This window comes from Perca flavescens, chromosome 23, assembly GCF_004354835.1.
Source record: "Perca flavescens isolate YP-PL-M2 chromosome 23, PFLA_1.0, whole genome shotgun sequence".
In the NCBI taxonomy this organism is placed as follows: Eukaryota; Metazoa; Chordata; class Actinopteri; order Perciformes; family Percidae; genus Perca; species Perca flavescens.
Genome location: NC_041353.1, coordinates 25,478,307 through 25,488,164, shown reverse-complemented (window position 1 = coordinate 25,488,164; position 9,858 = coordinate 25,478,307).

Genomic DNA, 9,858 nt, shown 5'->3' with positions numbered 1-9,858 from the left:
TTTTTCTCAGGGATCGCAGTGAATCTAAGGACGTCCCTCACTGCTGAAACATCATCCAAGACTTCTCCAATCCTGCCTGCCAGTTTAGAAACTCGACTGTATGCATCGTCCAACTTCTCACACGTCCTCTTTATTTCTTCCAGGTCGTTCTTCAGCGGTTAACCATCTCCATGAACTCTTTCCTCAGTTTTTCTACTTTGTCTACACTTTCCTTCTGTTTGTCTGTTTTTCTTTTACCTGCTGCCCCAATAGCACCTGCTCCTGCTGCTGTTATTGCTAAAGTTGCCCCCGCAGTGAACGGAACTCCAGCAACCCCAAATCCACACGCTACTGCTGCAGCAAAGACTCCTACTGCTCTCTCTATCCGTATCTTTCTGACTTTTTTAGCGAGCTTCCGAAACTCTTTCACATTCTCTCTCATCCAGTCTTTACAACAGTCAAACTCTTTCATGAATGAATCTGCGTGTTTTTTAAGTTTGTCCATTGCAGAGCATTGAAGAAGCCCACTTTAAATCAAACTTGATTCCTCAAATCAAACTGTGCTGATCAGAAAGGTTCTGTGGAGACAGGAAGAGATAGAGGTTATCAGAATAAACCCACACAGGTGTTTCCTCACAGCTCCACTCAGGTACACGCTGCTCGCATAACTTCCAAACATTATGGCTTTCTACGTAGACATGGCCCAGGCTGGAGCCCATTAGTGTTAATTTCGTCAGACGAGACAAGACTATATATGTTCGTCAACGACCTTTTTTTCCATGATTAAGATGAGATGATGACGAGACTGCACCAATGTCCAAAAACACTGACTAAGACTAAATTAACATGCATAAAAACTAAGATCAAATCTCTCTTCATTTTCGTCTACAATCATCTCTAGTTTTCCATCATGAGATAGAATATTCAGCTGTTACTAGGGTTGGGTTTAACGACCGGTATCTACCAGACCGAATAGCAACACGGATTTCGGTGGCACTTAAATGCCTGTACTACTCTCTGATGCTCCTAAACGGATGTTAGAGGCAACCGAAACATCGCTGCACGGGACGCTAGTTAATACTACACTTGGCAGCAGGTAACGTTAGCCTAGCGTTAGCTAGTTAACACTACACCTGACAGCGGGTAACATAAGCCTAGCGTTAGCTAGCAGCTGGAGTAAACACGGTTAAAATGCTGACAGCTAAATGGTGTAAAGTTTGTCTGTATTTCACTGTGTAGCATTCTAACACCGAGATGTACGACAGTCTGTAGCTGCTGTTGTCTGTCTGAAAAACAACACAGATGTTGCATTCACTTGAAATACGCCTCGCCTCGTGCTGCATTCAAAGTTATTGTAAAATATCCTTTTCCCATGCAGTGGTTGTTTTTGTCGTTTAACAGGAATTTACTGGTGAAATAAAAGAGGTTCAATATGTATATAACTTTATATAATTTATTTATTTTTATAACTATTTGACTGAAATGGTTATCAGAAATAATTTATTTAAAGAAAGACTAAAATGTTTTGACTAAAATTTGACTAAGATATATTGAGTTCTGTTTTGACTAAAACTAGACTAAAATGACGAGACTTTTAGTCGACTAACACTTGACTAACAAAAAAAGTAATGTATGACTAAATATGACTAAAACTAACAAGGACATTTGGCACAAGACTAAGACTGAATTAAAAATAGGTGACAAAATTAACACTAGAGCCCATGTAGACACGGCCCAGGCTAGAGCCCACGTAGACAGCCTACGTAGACATGGCCCAGGCTAGAGCCTACGTAGACATGGCCCGGGCTAGAGCCTACATAGACATGGCCCAGGCTAGAGCCCAAGTAGACATAGTCCAGCTTAACCAAATGCACATTTTAGAGTGAAATGTAATATATCCTAAATGGAGAATGTTAGAATCACATAAGACCTGCAACAATAATATTTAAAGGAAATTAAAATGCTAAAAAATAAATGTTATTCATTAATATAGAACTTGTTTTTCAAAGCCATAGGGAGCCACTGGACAAGAGCTAAAGAGCTACAGGTTGCTACGAGTTTAGAAACAACAAGGTCAAAATATAAAAGATTACAGTAAAAAAAAGAAATATCCAAGTCAAACTGAATTTGAGCACTAGCAGTAAAGCAGATTTTCCTGCCTGACTTCTCATTGTGATGAAGAGGTTTAGTGGTTCTTACCTGTTGGAGAGGAGATGCAGGTGAAGCAGCTCTGAGCGCGTTCAGTATTCTCTCTCTCCTCTCTCTGTCTGTCTGTCATCTCTCTGTCTGTCCGATCAGCTTTAAGGAACAACTTTAGAGTTGTTTCTCTGAAATCACATGATAAGGAAAACCTTTTGAACAGCAGGCATTTCCCAGATCTGCAGCCTCTCCTGTATTGGAGGACAGGAAATGATAAATGACCCATAAGTCTTTCAGCAGATAGCTGTCCTTCAGAGTAATCAGAACTGTGTCCATGGCAACGGTCTGTTATCAAGATTAGCCGACCAAGCCGTGTAATAAAGAACAATAAAGTCATCAACAGTCTGTGATAACTGTTCTGTTTCTGCAGGAAGAAGACTTCAAACTACAGTGGGGGAAATAAGTATTTGACCCCTTGCTGATTTTGCAGGTTTGCCCACTTACAAAGAATGCAAAAATCTACAATTTTAATCATATGTACATTCTAACAGTGAAAGACAGAATCCCAAAGAAAATTCCAGAAAATCACATCATATGAATTTATTAAAATTGATAACCATCTGATGAGGAAAAACAAGTATTTGACCCCCTGGACAAACAGCATGTTAATATTTTGTAGAAAAGCCATTATTGGCCAGCACAGATGTCAAACGGTTTTTATAGTTGGTGACAAGGTTTGTGCACATTTCGGCAGGGATGTTGGCCCACCCTCCTGCAGACAGCCTCCAAATCATTCAGGTTCAGAGGTTGTCGCCTGGCAACTCAATTTTAAGCTCCCTCCAAAGATTTTCAATCGGATTCAGGTCTGGAGACTGGCTAGGTCACTCCAGAACCTTGATGTGCTCCTTCTTCAGCCACTCTTTTGTTGCTTTGGCGGTGTGCTTAGGGTCGTTGTCATGCTGAAACACCCATCCTCGACTCATCTTCAGCTCTCTCACTGAGGGAAGGAGATGTCGGTCCAGAATTCCACGATACATGGCCCCGTCCATCCTCCCCTCAATACGATGGAGTTGTCCCGTCCCCTGGCTGAAAAGCACCCCCAAAGCATGATGTTGCCACCACCATGCTTGGCGGTGGGGATGGTGTTCTTTGGGTTGTACTCTGTGTTCTTTGCCCTCCAAACACGACGAGTTGAGTTGAGGCCAAAAGTTCTATTTTGGTCTCATCTGACCACATCACCTTCTTCCAGGCCTCTTCTGAGTCGTCCAGGTGGTGAATGGCGAACTTCATGCGGGCCTGTACATGTTTCTTCTTGAGCAGGGGGACCTTTGCGTGCGCTGCAGGATTTCAATCCATGACGGCGTAGTGGGTTACCAACCGTTTCTTTTGTAACTGTGGTCCCAGCTGCCTTCAGTTGATTCATCAGTTCTCCCCTGTGGTTTTGGGATGATTCCTCACCGTTCGCATGATCAGGGACACCCCACGAGGCAAGATCTTGTGTGGAGGCCCAGACCGAGGAGGTTGGCGGTGGTGTGGTGCTTCTTCCATTTCCTGATAACTGCACCGACAGTTGATCTTTTCTCTCAAGTTGCTTTCCGATTCTCTTGTAGCCCATCCCAGCCTTGTGCAGATCAACAATCTTGTCCCTGATGTCCGTAGAAAGCCCATGGTGGTGATGTTGGATGCTGGTTGTTTGGGTGTTGACAGGTGTCTTTTATACAGGTAACGAGGTGAGGCAGGTGTATTTGATGTAGATAATTGGTTCGGATTGGGGCTGTGTCTTAAAGAAAGACTAACTGGCTTGTAGGAGCCAGAATACTTGCTGTTTGTCCAGGGGGTCAAATACTTGTTTTTCCTCATCAGATGGTTATCAATTTTAATAAATTCATATGATGTGATTTTCTGGAATTTTCTTTGGGATTCTGTCTTTCACTGTTAGAATGTACATATGATTACAATTGTAGATTTTTGCATTCTTTGTAAGTGGGCAAACCTGCAAAATCAGCAAGGGGTCAAATACTGATTTCCCCCACTGTATACAAGGTCATAAGTGTAGTCAAAGTCAGGTTGTCATCAAAAAGCCCAAAAGCTGTAAGTTAATAACTAACACCAAAAATGATGAAAGCAGAAAGACGAAAAACTGGAAAGAGTTCATGGAGATCGTTGAACCACTGAAGAAGAACCTGGAAGAAATAAAGAGGAGGTGTGAGAAGTTGGAGCAAAGATCAGCTGAAGATCAGGCTTGAAACACTCAGAGTTTACAATTATTTTAAAATGTACATTTTCCAAACCAACACTTTCTCTAAACTTGAATTTTAACTATATATATATAATTATTATTATTATTTAGAGGGTAACCCTTAAGGACTTCTAGGACTTCAGTGTGTGTGTGTGTGTGTGTGTGTGTGTGTGTGTGTGTGTGTGTGTGTGTGTGTACAGTTTTAGGGCTTTTTGATGCCAACTTTGACTACACTTCAAACCTTTTTCTATTTTGAACTCTTGTTTCTGCAGCAACAAATCCGAGAACTTTATTGTTCTTTATCTTTCTCTCTACCTTCAGTAGAGTTTTATAGTCCTCAGAGGTGAGACGCTGCTGCAGTTTGATTGGTTGCTCTGGTCATGTGATTTCAGAGAAACCACTCAGAGACGTGATGCTGATCAGACAGACTGAGAGAGGAGGTGTGGAGGTGAAGACTGAGAGAGGAGGTGTGGAGGTGAAGACTGAGAGAGGAGGTGAAGACTGAGAGAGGAGGTGAGAAGGTGAAGACTGAGAGAGGAGGTGAGGAAGTGAAGACTGAGAGAGGAGGTGAAGACTGAGAGAGGAGGTGAGGAGGTGAAGACTGAGAGAGGATGTGGAGGTGAAGACTGAGAGAGGAGGTGTGGAGGTGAAGACTGAGAGAGGAGGTGTGGAGGTGAAGACTGAGAGAGGAGGTGTGGAGGTGAAGACTGAGAGAGGAGGTGAGGAGGTGAAGACTGAGAGAGCAGGTGAGTATGTCAAGACTGAGAGAGGAGGTGAGGAGGTGAAGACTGAGAGAGGAGGTGTGGAGGTGAAGACTGAGAGAGGAGGTGAGGAGGTGAAGACTGAGAGAGGAGGTGAAGACTGAGAGAGGAGGTGTGGATGTGAAGACAGAGAGGAGGTGTGGAGGTGAAGACTGAGAGAGGAGGTGAGGAGGTGAAGACTGAGAGAGGAGGTGTGGAGGTGAAGACTGAGAAATCAGAGCTGCTGTACCTGCATCAACAAACAGGTAAGAACCTCTAAACCTCTTGATGAAGATGTGACTGTCATCAGAAGACTAAATATATATTCAGTGATGTCATCAGAAGACTAAATATATATTCAGTGATGTCATCAGAAGACTAAATATATATTCAGTGATGTGATGATGTAACAACGGTAGCGTTTCTTAGATGTTCAGGATTTGTTCACGTTGATATAAATACATTTTATTTATCGGCGCCTTTCATAGCACTCAAGGTCACCTTACAGTTAAAACAAGCAAAAATACAATTAAAAAGGCAAATATAATTAAAACAAACATTTAAAATATTGAGGTAGAAAAATTAAAATAAAGCAATCCGTCCATTATTTTGATGGAGAGTGTATCATGCGGGGTAGGCCTTTAAGAAAAGGTGGGTTTTGAGGGAGGTTTTAAATGTGGGTAGAGACTCTATGGTATGGATGGATAGCGGGAGGGAGTTCCAAATGTGAGGAGCAGAATGGCTGAAGGCTCTAAACCCCGTTGTGGACAGGCGGGCAGAAGGAGCAGTGAGGAAGAGGAGTATCGGAGAGTTCGGGATGGAGTGTAGTGCTGAAGGAGTTCAGAGAGGTATGGAGGAGCGAGATTATGGAGGGTTTTGAAAGTGAGAAGAAGAATCTTAAAGTCAAGTCAATAAGTGTTGGACAGGGAGCCAGTGCAGTTGTTTAAGGAGTGGGGTAACGTGTTCAGTTGTTGGGGTTTGAGTTATAATACGGGCAGCTGAGTTTTGGACCAATTGGAGTTTATGGATGGACTTGTAGGGTAAACAACAGAGGAGGGAGTTACACTAATCAAAACAGGAAGTGACTAGAGTGTGGATGAGAGTAGCAGTATTATTGGGTGTAAGTGATGGACGTAGACGGTGTATGGTGCGTAAGTGAAAGTAAGCAGACCAGCTGAGATTATTTATGTGTTTTTCAAAAGAAAGTGTGCTATCAAGGATGACACCAAGGCTCTTGACATGAGTGGAAGAGGGGACTTTGGAATTGTCGATGGAGAGTGAGAAACATTTTGCTAGAGTGGATTTGGAGCCAACAAGGAGAACTTGTGTTTTGCTACTGTTTAATTTGAGGAAGTTATGAGTGAACCAGGTTTTAACTTCGTCTAAACAGTCAGACAGGGAAGACGGAGGGAGTATGGAAGTGTGTTTGGTGGACAAGTAGAGCTGGGTGTCATCCGCGTAGTAGTGAAATTGAATATTGTATTTCCTAAAAGTAAAACCAAGAGGAAGTAACTAAATTATAAAAAGGAGGGGGCCCAGGACTGAGCCCTGGGGAACACCACTGGTAACACGGGAGGTTTATGATTGAACATTTTTAAGTTGTACAAACTGAGTGCAGCCAGAGAGGTAGGATGTGAACCACTTGTGTGATGTATTGATGACACCAATGGAAGCTCGACGGTCCATGAGGATATTGTGAGAAATGGTATCAAAGGCAGCAGTCAAATCAAGGAGGATGAGTATAGTGAGAACACCTGAGTCAGCAGACATCAGTAGGTCATTGGTGACCTGACTAGTGCTGTTTCTGTGCTATGAAGAGGGCGAAAACCAGATTGAAACTGTTCATAGAAGTTATTGCTAATGAGATGATTATGGACCTGTGCAGCAACAGTTTTCTCTAGGACTTTTGAGATGAATGGCAGTTTGGAGATCGGTCTATAATTATTTAGGTCGTTAGGATTTGCACCAAGTTTCTTAAGTACAGGGGTGATAGCAGCAGTTTTTATAGCGGAGGGAACATGTGCAGAAATAAGAGAAGAGTGGATGATGTTAGTTATGAAGGAAGAGAGGGAGGGTAGACTGGTTTTAACTAGGTGTGTGGGCAGGGGGTCAAGCTGGCAGGTGGATGATTAAGATTTTTGGACAATATCAGATATTTCATTGACAGTTGGGAGTTGGAAATTAGATAATAAAGAAGAGGGGGGGCAGAGGTAGGTGAATGAAATGCACTGTCGTCCGTATTATGTGAAGAGGGCAACTGTTGGTGAAAATGACATGAAACTATTACATTGAGAAATTGTATACAGGTGGGGTGGGATATATATATATATATATATATATATATATATATATATATATATATTATTTATATATATTATAAATAAATATATATATATATATATTATATATAATGTTTGTGTTGTTTACTGTATTGTGTTTATTATATATTATATATAATGTATGTGCTGTTTACTGTATTGTCCGTACTGATCATATTTTAAAGTGTTTCTTCTCTTTGGAGGAAAAGACAGCGTGTACCTGAGTGGAGATGGGAGGAAACACCTGTGTGTCTGTGTGTGTGTGTGTGTGTGTGTGTGTCTGTGTATTCTGATGATGTGTCTCTTCCTGCCTCCACGGAACCTTTCTGATCACATCAGATCACAGTTTGATTTAAAGTCAGCTTCTTCATCACTCTGAAGAGAAGATCTCAACATTTCAGGAGGACCAGGAGACCTGGAGAAGACGATGGGGGGTTCAGGGTCAACACCCATGTCTGCTCAAATTTCTGAATCAATAAACACACTTAAAAAACATTCAGCTTCATTCGTCAAAGAGTTTCACAGCAGTAAAGACAGGATGAGAAAGATTGCAGGAGAGTTAAGGGAGATCACTGATGAAGACAGAAAGATGAATAGAGTAGATGAAGAAGAAGAAGAGCAGAAAAAGGGGAGAGAGTTCATGACGATCATTGAACCTCTGAAGAAGGACCTGGAAGAAATCAGGAGGACATGTGAGATGTTGAAGAACAGATCAGCTGAAGGTCAGGCTAGAATCACTCTGAGAGACAGGGAGGGCTTTGCCATGAGTCTGACACAAGCTTCCATAGATAAAAGAGAAATCATCATTCTGCCTCTTCTGTGTAGCAGGGTGGTGGATGACTGTGAACAGATGATAAAAGAACTCAAAGACTTAAAAAAGAAAAAGAAAAGAAAAAAGAAAAGATAGAAGCTGCAGTTTGGAGAAAAGGCCTTGTTTGTTCATAATGTCTCACTAAATCTGCAGTTTGAGACACAGAACTTAAAATTTGGGACACAAATATTCCTCTGTGTGTGTGTCTTTGTGTGTCTGTGTGTGTGTGTGTCTGTCTGTGTGTGTGTGTGTGTGTGTCTGTGTGTGTGTCTGTGTGCGTTTGTGTGTAGACTGTATATCTTATTTAGCCTACATGAGGTACATGTGTGTGTGTAAACGTTCTGCCTGTGACAACTAGCATTTAAAAGCCTACAAATATATATTTTATATATTCACATCATGGAAGAGGATTGTTGAACTTCTTGTGTTGATTAAATAAAGTTTTTACTAAATGATTAGTGTTGGGGCGGCTGTGGCTCAGTGGTAGAGCGGTTGCCTGCCAATCGGAAGGTTGGTGGTTTGATCCTTGGCCCTGCAGTCCCATGTCGAAGTGTCCTTGGGCAAGACACTGAACCCCGAGTCGCCTCTGATGCTGCTCATCGGAGTGTAAATGTGTGTGACTGATTATCTGATGAGCAGGTGGCACCTTGTACGGCAGCCTCGGCCACAGTGTATGAATGTGTGTGAATGGTGAATGGTTCCTGTACTATGTTAAAGTGCTCTGAGTAGTCATTGAGACTAGAAAAGTGCAATATAATAACAGTCCAATTACATTTGGTTGTTTCCAGTCTTGATGTTACACACTCCCGTCACAAGATGGTGGTGGGCTCCTTTAAGCTCTGGTTTGGAGCCCGCCCAAAAACAAGGTGAAGAAGAGGAAGAGGAAGGGCCAGTCAGCTGGTAAACTATAAAAGAGTCTGGTCCTGGAGTTGGACTTTATATTCATGTAGTCTGGTCCTGGAGTTGGACTTTATATTCATGTAGTCTGGTCCTGGAGTTGGACTTTATATTCATGTAGAGTCTGGTCCTGTAGTTGGACTTTATATTCATATAGAATCTGGTCCTGTAGTTGGACTTTATATTCATGTAGAGTCTGGTCCTGGAGTTGGACTTTATATTCATGTAGTCTGGTCCTGTAGTTGGACTTTATATTCATGTAGAGTCTGGTCCTGGAGTTGGACTTTATATTCATGTAGTCTGGTCCTGGAGTTGGACTTTATATTCATGTAGAGTCTGGTCCTGGAGTTGGACTTTATATTCATGTAGAGTCTGGTCCTGGAGTTGGACTTTATATTCATGTAGTCTGGTCCTGGAGTTGGACTTTATATTCATGTAGAGTCTGGTCCTGTAGTTGGACTTTATATTCATGTAGAGTCTGGTCCTGGAGTTGGACTTTATATTCATGTAGAGTCTGGTCCTGGAGTTGGACTTTATATTCATGTAGAGTCTGGTCCTGGAGTTGGACTTTATATTCATGTAGAGTCTGGTCCTGTAGTTGGACTTTATATTCATGTAGAGTCTGGTCCTGTAGTTGGACTTTATATTCATGTAGTCTGGTCCTGGAGTTGGACTTTATATTCATGTAGTCTGGTCCTGGAGTTGGACTTTATATTCATGTAGAGTCTGGTCCTG